The 17,106-nt window shown below is 43.5% G+C and overlaps 1 protein-coding gene across 1 annotated transcript in view; it reads left to right on the plus strand.

The window, feature by feature from the left end:
• Positions 1–17,106, plus strand: part of ECEL1 (endothelin converting enzyme like 1) — a 189,640-nt gene that overhangs the window by 23,438 nt on the left and 149,096 nt on the right. The window lies entirely within an intron of this gene.

Below are 17,106 nucleotides of genomic sequence, written 5' to 3' on the forward strand. Positions count from 1 at the left end.
CTATGGGGCCATGGACAGGGTACTTGTTTGGGGTCCCCCTCCTCTGCTCCGTTGTTAAAAAAAGAAATTGTAACTAGTGGGTAGAGTAATCTGGGCCCCTCAATGCCCTATGGCCCTAGACAGGAGCCTAGATTTCCTAATGGATGATCTGGGTATGTTAAAGGTACATGTGAGGGGTGTGTAGTACAGAGAAACATAACCCCCATCACTAACTAATTATATCTATGTATTTATATTTCTATCTATCATCAATGTTCCTCTATCATCAGTGTTCCTTTATCATCAGTGTTACGCTATCATCAGTGTTGCTTATGAATGTGTGTTCAAAATACACATACAGTAAAAGCTTTTATACAACATTATTGGCTTTGTAGTTGAATAATAGGTTGTCTCCCATTCTGTCCTCTTATGTTTGCTACACAGACTAACTTATACCCCTTTTACACCAGAGCAAAAACCTGGGTTTTTGCTGGGTCTACCCGGGTCTCAGCTCAGTGTAAAAGAGTCCCTGAAAAATAAAGGTGCATACACACACAACGATTTTTTGAACGATTATCGTTAACGATATCGTTTATTGTTCAATCATTGAAAAAATCGTTCACTTTCTAAGTTAAAACGATGAAAGATTATAGTTCATGCACGTTCACGTTTGTAGTTCAGTCAGACAGACCAACTGAACGATTATCATTAAGGGAATATGCAAAAATCGTTAGTAGTTCAAAAAAATCGTTCATTAGACTTTAAATAATCTAACAGAAAATCGTTCATAAAATCATTGGCAACAAAATCGTTGTGTGTGTGCAGCTTAACCCGGGTCAAGTGACCTGGCAATCCAACCCAGGTAGCTACCAGGGTCGGACCCAGGATGGACCTGGATAATGGTGCAGTGTAAACGGCGCTACCCGGGTTATCCGACCTGAGTCATGCCTAAAATGAGCTGATTGGTGGCTGTGGAGTAGTCACCTCCCACTTTTTATGACCTCACAGGTTTAGCAGGGCAGACCCAGGTTCAGTGTGAACGGGGCTGACCAGAGAATACCCTAGATCAATGGTGCTGTGTAAACGGTGTCTGACCTGGGTTGGAACCATGTCTGAAAACCCAGGTCGGACCTGGGTTTTTGGTGGAAAAGAAGTATCACATGATGCTACATAAGCACATAGTAAGAAGCAGAGTTTTGTCTTACACAGTGTATTGGTAGAGGATTTGAATATTTGTTATTTCTATCACTTACACTAACAAGAACAGAAAACACAAACTAGATTTATCAAAGTCTGAGGTTCCATTGGAAATAAGAGTCTAATGTAGGGAATTTGTGTGAGGTGAAGTTTTCATAACACTTACTTAAGCTAATACCTGGTCAACAAAACATTATAAAAATAAGGAAGAAAGCATTAGTAACTTTGCATGCTGTAATACAAGGGGTGCAAATACATTTCTTTTTGGCTTTGCATGTGCGATAAATACTAGCTGCACACAAATGCCGGCCAGCTTTATTTTTACACTGCAATTTACATTTAAGTTTGGACACAGCCCTCTCAAATTTAAATCTTTGATAAGGTGCAAAGTAAAGCCCTCCATACATCTGAAGGGGGATTGCTTGATCATGCGATCTGCCAGTCGGAAATGCCGACCGGAGGCCATCGATGTTCCACGATCCGTCGCAGGATCGGTGAAATTCTACTTGTTAAATTTCAGCGATCTGCCAATCACGATAATTTTTTAATCGTGATCAGCATATCTGTGACATGTTGGATTTCAGCGATCCTGCGATCCCGGGTTGCAGGATCGCAACATCATGGCAATTCGTAGCAGATGTATGGGGACCTTTTAAGGACCCCATACATCTGTGATGGATTGGGGACATTTGGGGATGATTGTCCCAATAAATCACCAATGTATGTGCTTCTGCGATTGATGAATGCGATCAAAAAGTGATCGCAATCGCCAGATCAGGTTGTCCAACATGTTGAAATTCACCGACCAATCGGGGTTGTAGAATTCTAACGATCAGCCGATTTGATGACTGTTACTAGTAAAATGATGAGCCTTTCAAGATCGGCAGATCTGTTTTTCCTGAAAGTCATCTGCAAATCACTCAAAAATATCTGTAATGTATGGGTACAGGTTGCTAGATTGGGAAATTATTAAATCAGGCAACAAATTGTCAAATCGTTCAATTGTTGTTTTCTGTGCTTTTTTTATTGCGTCCTTAAAAGGCTGCGCTTTGTACCTTCCAGATGTACTTAACTGTGAAAGTACTGTACAGTTCTAGATACTATTCAAGCATTACAAAAACATTTCAAACAAACGAGAGTCATATGTAACAAGGCAGTCCCCATGTCCCCTTACTTTCATGGTTAATTTAAACAAGAAATTAGGCTAAATTAAAATGTTTATTTGGTAAAAGTTGGTGGGACTAAAGTGTTTCAAGTACAGAGTGCAGCCATATGTGCGGACAATCTGGCTACCCCCTCCATGTTGGCACAGTGTGGGGCTTGGTGAAGGGTGTGATGGAGGGGCGTGACTGATCGGGTCATTGCTTCCCCACTACACAATGCCGAAATTATTCTGTAAGTGGGCGGCTATGGGGAGGGGGGCGGGGTGCAGAGATGTGCAGAGTGAACGGTGCAGAGATGTAGAGGTACAACCTGTACCTCCCTGGTGGCAGCCGTGCCTATGAAGACATTTTTGAAGGAGAGGGATTTTACAATCTGTCTCTCGGACCCAGAGCCGGAGTAAGGCTTGTGGGGGCCCCGAAGCAACTAAGTTGTGGAGGCCCCCTCCAATACATTTTACACCACTCAGTGACCCCTTTGCATATTCCACAGTGCCCCCCCCAATATGCCCCACAGTGCCCCCATTTGCTAAACAGCAATACCACCCCACATACTTACCTGCCATGGCATGTCAGACCCGGCCCCACTTGAAACCTTTCAGCTGTTCTGTGTTCTGCATGCTCAGTCACAGTACAAAAAGCACAGAATGGCTCCCAAGTGAGTCCCCTCATCAGCATCACGGATGTGATGTGTCACATGATGACGCTTATGAATGGACTCGGGAGCAGCTTCCTGTGCATGCAGAACATGTCCACCCCCCCCCACCCCCGCCTATTCCGGTCCTGCCCGCAGCCTCTTGCCAGCGTCAGGAAATGAGACTGTGCACATGCGCAGTGTCATATTACCCAGAGGAGTCTTTAAAAAATGTGAAAGACTCCCTGCGAGTTACAGATAGTACTGTACATAGCAGGGAAAATGTAAATAGATGGCGTTAGCCACTGTAGACTGTGGGCTGCACTTTGCAGAAATTATCGGAAACATTAGGGGTGCACATAAAGGAAGTGGCACAGTTATTATCATTTTAAAATTTGTGAATGTTTTTCTCTGTTGCATTTACAGTATATATTCTCTCCACTTTATCTCTCTACAAGGCTTTCTACATCTAACCCTTAGTGAAATAATGTAATTCTAATACAAAATATACACATTGCGGAGTTAATTCCGGGACAAATATGACAGTCATGGTTGTGATGTATTAATTATTGCCGATATAATTTATCCTCATTAAATGGTTACGGATGCTGTCCCTCCCAATCACTATGAATGGCACGTATAGGACTTACTGGAATTTGCAGAAGGAAAGTACTTCCCAGCTGGGAGCTGCTCTGTATGAAACACAGAGATATATGTAAAACCAGGAGCATCTACATTTAACAGTGACAAGAAATACATGCATCTTCTGCCGATACAGGCTCTCATTTGTAATAGAGATACTGTGACTCACAATCTAGCTGTCATATATAAGTCAGGGAGCTTTTACAAGCTATGCCATCAGAATATTATATTTCATCTGTACATGTTTATGAAGATTCTGTAATTACCTTTTTTGCTGAAACATTCTCACTGCAATATAATATCTACAGATTATAGAAATCAACTTGAAGTGTTTGGAGGAACACCATTTAAAAGTTGCAATGGTTACATATTGATCAAACTGTGACCGTCTGAATATCTGTCACTGGGACCCGTAGGTTCATCTCTCATACACCAACATCTGCACCATGAAAACATCTCCCCATATTTGATGTTTGACAGCATAGAAACTGTTCTTATATCAGACATTTCCTAATGTATCTTAAAATGAAAGTGGACTGTAATGTCAGATTGTAAGGCTGTTAGTGACTGTCACACAAAGCTGCACATAAGCCCATGTTTGTGACAGGGAAGGAGTTGCTGTTATGTCTCTGGCTCTTCTCTGCCGGGTCTAGGAAGAAGGAAGGAGGGGGAAGTCTAAAAGAGCCAATTCAGAGGGGGGTTCTGGCAAGCTCCCCAAAGGTCACAATGACCTTCAGAATCACTTTATAGATTATCTTTTTTCATACTGTATAATTTGTACTAATGTCTTGGCTGGCTTCCCTCATACGCATAGGGCAAGTGGAGAAGAAAAAGAATTCGAAGTTGTGAGAAAAATGATGAGCGAGAGCACTATGCACATATACCCCTGTGTAACAAAGCCCTACGCATGTACCACTGTGTAACAAAGCCCTATGCATGTACCACTGTGTAACAAAGCCCTATGCATATACCCCTGTGTAATAAAGCCCTATGCATATACCCCTGCGTAATAAAGTCCTATGCATATACCCCTGCGTAATAAAGTCCTATGCATATACCCCTGCGTAATAAAGTCCTATGCATATACCCCTGCGTAATAAAGCCCTATGCATATACCCCTGTGTAATAAAGTCCTATGCATATAACCCTTTGTAATAAAGTCCTATGCATATACCCCTGCGTAATAAAGTCCTATGCATATACCCCTGTGTAATAAAGTCCTATGCATATACCCCTGTGTAATAAAGCCCTATGCATATACCCCTGTGTAATAAAGCCCTATGCATGCGGTCACGTAACAAAGCCCTATGCATGTACCACTGTGTATGTAACAAAGCCCTATGCATGTACCACTGTGTATGTAACAAAGCCCTATGCATGCTGTCACGTAACAAAGCCCCATGCATGTACCACTGTGTACGTAACAAAGCCCTATGCATGTACCACTGTGTACGTAACAAAGCCCTATGCATGTACCACTGTGTACGTAACAAAGCCCTATGCATGTTCCACTGTATAAGTAACAAAGCCCTATGCATGTACCACTGTGTAACAAAGCCCTATGCATGTACCCCTGCGTAACAAAGCCCCATGCATGTACCCCTGCGTAACAAAGCTCTATGCATGTACTACTGTGTAACAAAGCCCTGTGCATGTACCCCTGCGTAACAAAGCCCTATGCATGTACCACTGTGTAACAAAGCCCTATGCATGTACCACTGTGTAACAAAGCCCTATGCATGTACCACTGTGTAACAAAGCCCTGTGCATGTACCACTGTGTAACAAAGCCCTGTGCATGTACCACTGTGTAACAAAGCCCTATGCATGTACCCCTGCGTAACAAAGCCCTATGCATGTACCACTGTGTAACAAAGCCCTATGCATGTACCACTGTGTAGCAAAGCCCTGTGCATGTGCCACTGTGTAACAAAGCCCTATGCATGTACCACTGTGTAACAAAGCCCTATGCATGTACCACTGTGTACGTAACAAAGCTCTATGCATGTACCACTGTGTAACAAAGCCCTATGCATGTACCACCGTGTAACAAAGCCCTGTGCATGTACCACTATGTAACAAAGCCCTGTGCATGTACCACTGTGTAACAAAGCCCTATGCATGTACCACTGTGTAACAAAGCCCTGTGCATGTACCACTGTGTAACAAAGCCCTATGCATGTACCACTGTGTAACAAAGCCCTATGCATGTACCACTGTGTACGTAACAAAGCTCTATGCATGTACTACTGTGTAACAAAGCCCTATGCATGTACCCCTGCGTAACAAAGCCCTATGCATGTACCACTGTGTAACAAAGCCCTATGCATGTACCACTGTGTAACAAAGCCCTGTGCATGTACCACTGTGTAACAAAGCCCTATGCATGTACCACTGTGTAACAAAGCCCTATGCATGTACCACTGTGTACGTAACAAAGCTCTATGCATGTACTACTGTGTAACAAAGCCCTGTGCATGTACCCCTGCATAACAAAGCCCTATGCATGTACCACTGTGTAACAAAGCCCTATGCATGTACCACTGTGTAACAAAGCCCTGTGCATGTACCACTGTGTAACAAAGCCCTATGCATGTACCACTGTGTACGTAACAAAGCTCTATGCATGTACCACTGTGTAATAAAGCCCTGTGCATGTACCACTGTGTAATAAAGCCCTATGCATGTACCGCTGTGTAATAAAGCTCTATGCATGTACCGCTGTATAATAAAGCTCTATGCATGTACCAATGTGGAACAAACCCTACAGATGTGTCCTCATACATCTAGCCTCCTTGCGTGTTAAACAGCCCTTCTAGTTGCGCCGTGCCGTGGTGTGACTCGGTAGCGCCAAGTGTCTTTTCATGTGAGTTTTTACCTTTAAAAAGTCACATGAAAAGACGCATTGCACTACCGAGTCGAGCGTTATGTGTAATGCAACTTGTAGCGCACGGAGGTTAGATGTATGTGGACACATCTGTATGCCTCAGTATTACACATACTGCAGTATATAATTCTGCTGCCCTACTGGCCTTAATAAATTTAGTGAAACCAACATAATCAAAGCAGTCCCAAGTTACCCACTATGTAATACCCCTTTTACACCATAGCTAAAACCCGGGTTATTGCAGGGTTAACCTGGGTAGCTCCTAGGTGTAAAAGGGGACAGGGTTGGATTCCCGGGTCGAGTGACTCGGCAATCCAACCCAGGTAACTTGCAGGGCTTAACACGGGAATGACCTGTGAAACCCTGCAGTGTACACGGCGCGATCTGATTGGTAGGCTTCAGTGGCGCTTGGAGATGACATCATCTCTAAGCGTCCACTTCCACGCCGGAAGAGCCGGGTCACTGCAGACTCGGCTCCGGTGTGAATGGCGCCGACTCTGGAATATCCTGGGTCGGCACCGGCTAAATTCCGGGTCTGATCCGGTTTGGAGCCCTGTTCCAACCTCCGGGTCAGACCCGGAATTTAGGTATAAAGGCAGTATAACATAGGTTCTCACATATGGCTTATGTACCCAAAATTGTCTATCTCTGCAAGCATACTAATCAGCAACATACTGTATATAGTATATACTTACAGGTATGAAACAAGATTGCTTCTGCTGCTATATACTCTCCAGCATTACCCCATTCACCAGATACAAAATGCTCTATGCTTGGACTTCCCACTTCATTTATGATTGCAGTCAATTTAACACAGATGGCTGCAATCATAAATTAAGTGGTAATTCCAAGAGCAGAGCATTTTGTACCTGGTCATATTGGAGGGTCTGGTGCATACTTGGCTACTTTTGAAAATGCATTTCAGAGAGATTGTGAAGGCAGCACCTATGAGCGTGCGGTAAAGTGGACATGGAGTGCTATAACTGAGAGGTGTGTCATAAAATTGATTACATACAAATGTAAACGAGCCCAAAAGCAATTAGTAAAATCTATTTTGTTGATGAAAACACACTGATACTTTTCAGAAAATTCATGTAACCATATATGCTCAATGCAGGGAAATTATACTAATGATCCCAGTTTAATGTACATTTCTCTGTTTTTATTTAATATAACAGCTTTATAATAGGGGTAAGGTGCAATCAGGGAGATTGCTGGAGTCTTCAGGGAGATTGCTACTATTTCAGGGAGTCTCCCTGACAATCAGGGAGAATTGGCAAGTATGGTCTGATGCTATGGCTACAAATACCCTGTTTTCCCTGCAGGACCCATACAAAGAAGGGGGTAGCGGGCAAGAACTGACAAGACAAATGGACAATGTGATATAGCAAATGCTTTTTAGATAACTGAAGGTAGAATAGGCCAGAGGGCACATATGCTCCTAGGCTGTTTGGGTAGAGGGTATAGATTGTTAGGGATAGTTAGGGTTAGATGTTGTAAGGCTTAGTGATTTGAGGTGAGGGGACAGGTTCTTGTCCTATGTAAGTGTGGCCTAGATCTTTAGTATAAGTAGTGTCTCTGTAAGAAACTCCAGCCGCTTTTCGAGGGGTATTCAATATGAAACGTTAATTTCACTGTCGAAGTTAACGTTTCATATCGAGTTTTTTCCTACGTTAAAGTCTGGTGCGCGCTCCCGCTTATCCGTGTATTCAATATAAAATTAACGAAAACGGGAAACTCCGAAGTTGGATTTGCGTAAAGTTACGAATTTTTCCTTCATATAATTGTAAGACTCCCCTAAAGTTTTAAAAACATGGGGGAACACTATGGGTACCCCCGTTTTAGCCTTTAATTGAAAGTCGGGGATTTAAATAGCCGCAGTAGTTGTTTTTTTCCTGACATTGAAGAAGTGATGCAGAAGAGCACTTAGGTTATTTTTTTAGTTTTTTCGTTAAGTGGTCCCATCAAATTTGGGGTACATGAAAATGGGTACTAGCATATTTTTATGTCCCTAAAGTAAGTTTTTAAAAATTCTGCATTTGTGCACCTGCCGCTATAATTCTATTCTAGAAAACACCTGCCGCGTACATGCAGAATAGCCCTGAACCTATTTCCCTATTGTTAAACAATTTTTTCCCTTTTTTTATTTTTCACCCCAATTTTTAAATAAATTTTTTGGGGTGTCCCTATTTTTTTATTTTTTACTTTTTTTGACACAGTTGTTTTTTAAATGACATTCCCAGGGGTGCAGGCTATTTTTTTTAAGCCTGCACCCCTAAACCCCAATTCTGCACTTTTTTTCGACACCTATTCAATGGTGAAAAGATATACCCGTTTTTTATCAAAGACTTTTCAAAACTGCGATAAGTCTTTGAAATTGAATACGGTGTAAAAGTAAAACCTGCGATAATGACGTCATACCTCCGATATTAACACAAAAACGATGTTATCGCACCCATATTGAATACCCCTGATCATCTGGAAAGTTTTCCTCCCTCCCTGACCTGGATATTTGTGTTCCTTGGTTGTGTGACTGCTGTTGTTGTCGTCATTGCTATATGTTGTTTTGTCTTCTAGCAAAATTGTAATTGCAGGAGAGGCACAGCATTGCTTCACTGTGGCCACTGTAGCAGAGAAGTTAGTTGTGGGGAGGTGAGTCCTGGACACATTCTCAGTGGTTGAACCCACTAGAACTATGGGTGTATTCTGCAAGTTGCATTGGTGGCTGATGTCTGCCTCCATTTAGTGATTCTGGTTTTGTCTATAGCTGGAGAGCAATGCTTTCTTAGCTACACATTTCATATTATTTGAATTAATGAAACGTGTGACCTTAGAATGTTAGTCTTTGTGTGTTTAATTCAGATGTATTATTAGTTTAGTAAGATTTGATTTGAACATTGTATATTCTCGAGTATATCAGCCAATAAGGACTTAGTAGCAGACAGTAGTTCTTCTAACTCAGAGGCCTATTCATTAAACATTAAAATTCTCTGGAGATAATTAGCTTTAGAACTCTCATGGAGTTCTAGCTAATTATAGGTGGAATTCATCATTCCACCTCTCCATAAGTATCTATTCCGAAAAGCTGTCATTTTTGCGATGACAGCTTTTCGGGAAATAGATACTTTTCCCTGCCTACACTACCTTATCGCATCTGGAAACAGTGCTGCGCATGCGCTGTTACATCTGTAAAACCAGCGCATGCGCAGCACTGCCTACAGATGCGTTAAGTTTTGTACCCCCCCGATCCCCCCCCACCCCCCTCCCCCTCCGCTCACCTTCCCCCCCCCCCCCACTTGACTTACCTGTCCGCGCAGCAGCCTCCGGCTCCGTCCTGCTGGTCTGTCATGTGGTTTCCCAGCAGACCACGACAGATTAGAAAAAAAATTAAAAAAAAATTTTCTTTTTCTAAACTTTCTTGTGCTCTGCTGGGGAGCACACATGACAGACCAGCCTCCGGAGCCTGAGGACGGAGCAGAGCGCCGGAGGGACTCGTCGGGGGACCTGCACACGCTGATACAGGTAAGTGGGTTCTGCTATTCGCCACCTCACAGTGGCGAATAGTAACTGCATCAAATTCCGAAAATTGATAATTTTCGGAATTTGATGAATACCACAATTTCCACATCCCCATACTAATGTATGGGGAGTGTGGAAATTAACGCAGGGGAGCTTAGCAAGGAGATATCTGTGATATCTCCTGTGCTAAGTGGCTACATGAATACCAAAATAACGTTATTTAAGGAAAATGTCCTTAAAAACGTTATTTTAGTGTTGATGAATAGGCCCCTCAGCCATTAAGCTGTTGACCATATGATGATTGTAGCTGACTTAACAATTGTTCATTTGTGTGGTATCATTAAAGTAAATGTTGGGTAATTAATTCACTGTAAATTGAAATGTTCAAAAAATGACAAACAAACTTTATAAGGACAGCATTATGTAGAAGTGCTCATTTCTACCGGATGCACTCCTGCCAGCTAAGAATAGCAAACTGTTCCTTAACACCAGTACTATTAAACTATGGGGCCTATGTATTAAAGCTTGATGAGAGATAAAATTGTGAGAGAAAAAGTATTAACCAATCAACTGTCGCTTTTCATTTATATCTCACAATTTTATCTCTCATCAAGCTTTAATACATTGTCCCCTATGTCTGTTTTTATTTACCATAAACCACGTACAGCTATTCTTTGGTGTACCATACAATATCCTATCTGCCCATTATGTGCTTATTTACCAGTTTGGAGCACCCTCCTACCAAACCACACAGTTAATTAAATTTTTCTACAAATATCAATGTCCTTTTATGACATTCAGCAGGATTTTTTATGTGATACTGTTATTTCTGTAAAATGATATTGAATATATTGGTGCTTTAGAGCAACTGCTATTATAATGCATTTAGGAGGCAATGGTGAGATGTGTGATACTGGGGATGGAGTGAATTGGTATTAAAATATTTATTAGATATAGCAGGGCTGCCATCAGGACTTGTAGGGTCCAGTACAATTATACAGACAGGGTCCCCACCTGGGGCACATATTTTTGCACTCCTCAGTCGTTAGTGGACCACAGGGGAAGGGAACTAGCTGAGTGATTCCACTTCAAATGACTGCCTGCTGCAGGAGTGCATGTTCGTGTGCCGGGGGAATATCGTTGGAAATATGTGTGTACAGGTTTGTAGGTGTAGCAGAGTTCTAGGACACACCAGCGGAAGCATGAGGTTACGAACAGCCCAATAGCTTAACCAGTGGAGTGGATTTGTTGATATTATGTGAGATACAGCCATCCAGATGTGACCTCATGGGATCGGTATGAAATACCGCCGGCCCTCTGGCCGTCAGTTTGAATCCAGGCAGCGGGAGGCCGACAGAAGCAGAGTTCCCGGCAGCGGAAGCCCGACAGCGCTGGAAATCCCGATCGTCCCTAAGGTAAGTGAAAACTAACCTAACATAACCCCCTAACCCTCCTTAGGGGGGTGCCTAACCCTAACCTCCCCCCCAAGTGCCTAACCCTAATCCCCCCTCTAAGTGCCTAACCCTAACCCCCCTCCCCCGCTGCCTGAACCTAAGTCCCCCGGGGGGTGCCTAACCCTAAGTACCCCCCGGGGGTGCCTAACCCTAACCCTCCCTCCCCCTAGCCTAACCCTGACCCTCCCGGAGGGGTGCCTAACCCTAAGTCCCCCCGGGTGCCCTAAACCTAGTCCTCCCCCCCCGCAGCTGTCCGCTCACGGCGCCCGGCATCCCCTCGATCAGGATGCCGGGCGCCTGTCTCCCGGCATCGGTGAAATGAGCGGCGTCTACATCTAGACACCCGGCATTTCATCCCTCGCCGGGATAAAGCAATCGGGAAGCCGGCTGTCGGGATTAAGACAGCCGGTTTCCCGATTGCATCCCCTCCTCATACATCTAGCCTCCTTGCACAGTAAACAGCCCTTCTAATCGCGCCATGCTGTGGCGTGACTCTGTAGTGCTGAGTGTGTTTTTGTGCAACTTTTGTGCAACTTTTTAACTATTTTCTCTGTGCATCTGCAGGTGTATATGCATGCGAAATGCAACGTTACACTGTTAAAGCCGCTGACACTGTAACGTAACATTTCACATGCAGATAGACCCGCAGATGTACAGAGAACATAGGCATGCTGCATATCATTTTAATCAGCAGAAGCTGATCACATCACTGTGTGAATAAGATGCATTTGAAGTTTAAAAGTCAGATGAAAAGCGCTCAACGCTACAAAGGCACATGGGGCTCCCATGTTATGTGTGGCGCGACTTGTAGCGCATGGAGGATAGATGTGTGTGGACACATCTGTACTTACTGATTTGATGGAGTGGAGCTTAAGGGGAGCAGGGTGATTTACAACTCACTGAGGTACAAGGATGCTGGAAGACGTTGTGAAAGGTTGTAATACTGAAGTCTTCGCTCCAGTTAAGTATCTACTGTCTCCCACTGTGACACTCAACACAGCGACAAGATGGCACCATGCATGCGCAGTAGCTAAGTCCAGCAGCCGTCTTGGAACAGGGAATGAAACCTCACTGGAGAAAGAAAATGGAGTGTGCACAGTAGCGCTCTCCACTTTTAACAAACTTTCAACAAATATGTGCAGGAGACATTTTGGTGTAAACGGATAAATGTGTGCAGGAGGGCATGTTTGACAAAAGCTGGTGGGCACAGGGGCGTGTGTGACATGCTGGTGAGCACAGTGCCATATGTGAGAAAATCTGATGGAAATGTGTGAGCAAAGTTGCTGGCATGTGGGAAAAGCTAGTGTGCATGGGGGTATGTGTGACAAAAGCTGGTGAGCAAGGGACATGTTTCAAAAAATGTTGTGGGCACAGAGGCTTGTTGGGCAGGTGTCATGTGTGAGAAAAACTGCTGAGCAGGGGACATATTTTGCAACAGCTTCAGAACTACAGAATAAAGGCAGTAGGAGCACTCACCTTAATGAAGCAGGTCTAAAAATGAGTTGTGCCTTCACACTACATACATTTCATTGTCTGCAATTATCAAATCTGTATCTAATGTTAGCTTTATTTTTTGTACTATATTTACATTCAAAATTGTGTTAAATGGTTATGCGTTGTTTGAAATGCTTAGTAAAATTAAATCTATTTTATATACAGAGTTGTAAGGCATAGTGATATGTGGCACTACTAATGGTGACTAATATATCCCACACTAAAATGGAAGAGGGGGTCACCATGGTGTACACTTGTTCCAGGCATCATGGCTGGAAGCAGGGGGAGGAGGAGAAGAGAGGAGCATAGCTGGGTGCAGGGATACGTGCAGGCAGGAAGTAGAGGCAGGCCTGAGAACCCTCCAAGAGAGTAAATTGCTTCCTTACCCGCTCTGAAAGTGCAGATGATTACAGAACTGACAGGGGGGCTGCTGGCACCGATGATCCTAGCTATGTACTGCTTCTTGCTCACAGGAAAACAAATATATGTGAATAAGCATCTCACAGTCAAGATCACCGGCTCCGACAGGGCCCCTGTCACTTCAGTCTTCATACATCAGTACCTCAAAGCACCAAAACAACATTCATGTTGTGTATAAAAACTTGGTACTAATTTGTGCTTGAGCGTACACAGGCCCTGATTCAGAGCTGGACGCTCTGACAGAGCGCTCGCTCTGAATCAGGGCCATCCCTGCTCCTTTTTGGAGCGGCCTCCTATAGCGAGCGGCCAAAATGATGGTCGCGATGGTCAAGGCCATTGCGACCATCGGGCTTGCGACGAGACCCTTGCGGTAGGGTCTCGCTGCCGCAAGCCCTGGAGTGTTTTTGGCTCTATCAGAGCCAAAAGCACGCCCACTGACATCACTAGTGATGTTACTGACATCACTAGTGATGTCAGTGGGGCCGGCCCCAGATGGTAGGCGTTCCCATGGGAACGCCTCCGTCTGGGCAGCCACGCCCACCAAAGGGGGCGTGCTGTCAATCACCATCGACAGCATGCCCCCTTTGGTGCAAGACCCATAACGGCGGCTTGGCCATCATTATTCGGGTCTCACGCATGCGCACGATGGAGCCGCCTCCGTCGTGCGCATGCGCACTTGGGCAACATCGACCCGCTTGCGAGCACTCGCGAGCGGGTCTGAATTAGGCCCACATTCCCATATAAATAATTACTGTACAATCAAAAATATCACATTTCAAAAGAGGGACTTAAGATTTGTAATTGAAAGATGAAACTTTTTTTGTATTTATATATTCTCTGCAGAATGTATAATAGAAAGATTCATAAAATACAGTTTGCTATACATACACTACAAATACCACAGAACATTAAAATACTAAAATATACAAAGTTTAGTTGTTACTTGGTCAGATGCTACTTGGTTCTTTCATGCTCTCCACACATTGCTTACGTTATAGACTAATTGTAACTTCTGTTTCAAAATCACTGCATGTAACATGATATGTCAATACTTTTATAAATAAATGATACTGTAAAAATATTGGCCCTGATTCAGACCCACTCGCGAGCGGCTGTCCGCTCGCAAGTGGGTCGATGTTCTGCACTGAGCATGCGTGCGACGGAGGGAGCTCCGTCGTGCGCATGCGCCAGACGCGACGAGCGAAGGACTTTCCTTCGCTCGTTGTGTCTGATCAAAGGGGGCATGCTGTCGATGTTGATTGACAGCACGCCCCCTTTGGTGGGCATGCCGGGGGCGTGCCTCCCTGACGGGGGCGTTCCTAAGGGAACGCCTCCCGTCAGAAGCCGGCCCACTGACATCACTAGTGATGTCAGTGGGAGTGATTTTGGCTCTGTCCAGGAGGGCGCTCCATTTTAATGGAGGGCGGCCCTCATTCAGAGCGTGCGCTCTGCTCAGAGCGTATGCCTCTGAATGAGGGCCATTGTTTTTATAATAAAATCCTAATTTAATATTATATTGTAAAGCAAACAAATACTTTATAGAGTACAGCGTTTTCACACCTTTGTCTATTCTTTAAAAGTAAAGTTTGTAAGCAACATAGGACTGTAAGTTTGCCACAAAAAGAGGGGCAGTGTGTTCTCTGGAAGAGGGACACTGGAGTCACATGGAGGTAGCAGGGCATCAAATAAAAGAAATTAATCATATATTAGTACTAGTGGTATGATTTAGGGGTCTATTTAATAAAAAACAAAACTAAAAGTGGTACAAAAACTTTGGAGTTTTTCACCATATTCATCTTGCTATATTTATTTGAGACCTCATGCCAGGCCAGTTCATACATTACAGGACTGTCCTGGAGAGGAAGTAATTACAGTTGTAATATATTTTGCAAATGCAAAAGACAACTTGAATCATCGACGCAAAGTAATCCAAGCGCAGAAGGGGTCCTAGGTACCAGCGAAGGCGCTGCACACTTGTCTCTTCCATTCTTTTCTCCAGTGCAAGCAAATACTGTATAACACCAAATATTCACTTATATACTTTACATAAATATTGTCTTTGTGAAGCTCCCCTTTACCACACATGGGGGCTACAGGAGTCTAGAGTGACACTGGGGGGGGGCGCCAGTCCCTTATTTTGCCGGAGGTGCTTGGACCCCTAGATACACCTCTGGATGCAAATAACTACACTGCTGTTAAATGTTATTGTGTGGAATAAAAATGTTTCCCTTTTAAAAATAATTTTAATCTCATTGATTTTCGATAAAACTGTATGATTGCGCATGCTTGGTATGTATGTAGAACCATTTCATTACAAAAAAACTATCTGTATTTGGATCATTGCGCCAGTTTTTCTTTAATTTGTTCCTAAATCAAGTATTCTGAGACTTCTCCCCCCCCCCCCCCTGTTCAAAATTCTGCATTTGCCCCTGCAAAGAATGCTAGTAGGAGATTTACCATAGGGTTATAATGGAAGGAGACAGGAATAATTACTGCAGCAGGACAAGATCTTGCAGAGGAGATAAAAGGACACAAAGGACACAAATATTAGTAAACTAGAAATACACGCTAGTTATATAGATGAGTGTATAGTATTGCCATGACAACATTTTATATGGTTTTACCTGGAAAGCACGATTGATAGTGTATGTTCTGTATTGAAGACATTATAGTGTGGTACTGTATATTGCATTATATATCTACTTAAAATGTAACCCAGAAAATAATCACTGTCCTGAACATTTTCTGAACAAGAGTTTTCCCTTCCTGTGGTTTTTCTATAAAACTTTCTGTCTGGACACTAACTTTAATATTTTAGCATCCTTTTAAGTTGTTTTTTTTTTTTATTGCTGCCAGTAATTTCTTTTTCAAACTGCCGCTGTTTCTGGCTCCCTGCTGCTAGCAAGGCATTCTGGGTCAATTAGGCACCAGCAGGGAAATATGAGACTTTAGCAGCAGGAGAAGGAAATGAACAACCCAAAATTCTACTACAAAGTATTTATGCAGATAAAATTTATGAGAGAATTCGTGGCAATTCAGCCGTATTTACTATTTATTAAGATTTTCAGATTGGGGTTTAGAAAAGTGTACATCATGACATCATAACTGGAAAAATGCATGCTTTATCTAATAAAAAGACCCCAAGACACAAAACATCACAGTTAATGTAGAGAACAATAGAACAGGTACAATTTCCTTATAACATATTTTATTGAACAAAAACTTCCATTTCCGTTTACTCATCTCCTATAGCAGAGGTTCTCAAACTCAGGGCTCGATTCAGACACGCTCGCTAGATGCGTACGCTCGCTGCATGCTAAGTGACGGCAAGGCAGGTGATCGCACAGCAAGGCATAAGCACGCCCACTATGTCTTGGCATGCGATCGTCCTGTGTATGCAGACGCCCTCCAGCCTGTCTTAACACGCCCACTTGCGTACGTCATCTCCAGGAAGTGTATGCAACCATCGGTACATCGGATACCATCGGAAGCGAACGCAGCGCTTGTGGTTGACTATACCCTACTGCAAGCACTGCAAGCACTTCAGTGTAAAAACCAGCCAGGTGACATGTACTATAACACTGCCTATTAATTATGCACACCTCTGAAATGGCGTTGACGCTCAAGCACATCTGCGTTCGCACCTCCACTGCCCCGTTTCTAGTGGCCAGCCCCTGTCACCACCCACAAATGGCTTCTCGTGTCACTCATTCAGCCGGGC

Source organism: Taudactylus pleione, unplaced genomic scaffold, assembly GCF_031769625.1.
Source record: "Taudactylus pleione unplaced genomic scaffold, aTauple2 ptg000010l, whole genome shotgun sequence".
Lineage (NCBI taxonomy): Eukaryota > Metazoa > Chordata > Amphibia > Anura > Myobatrachidae > Taudactylus > Taudactylus pleione.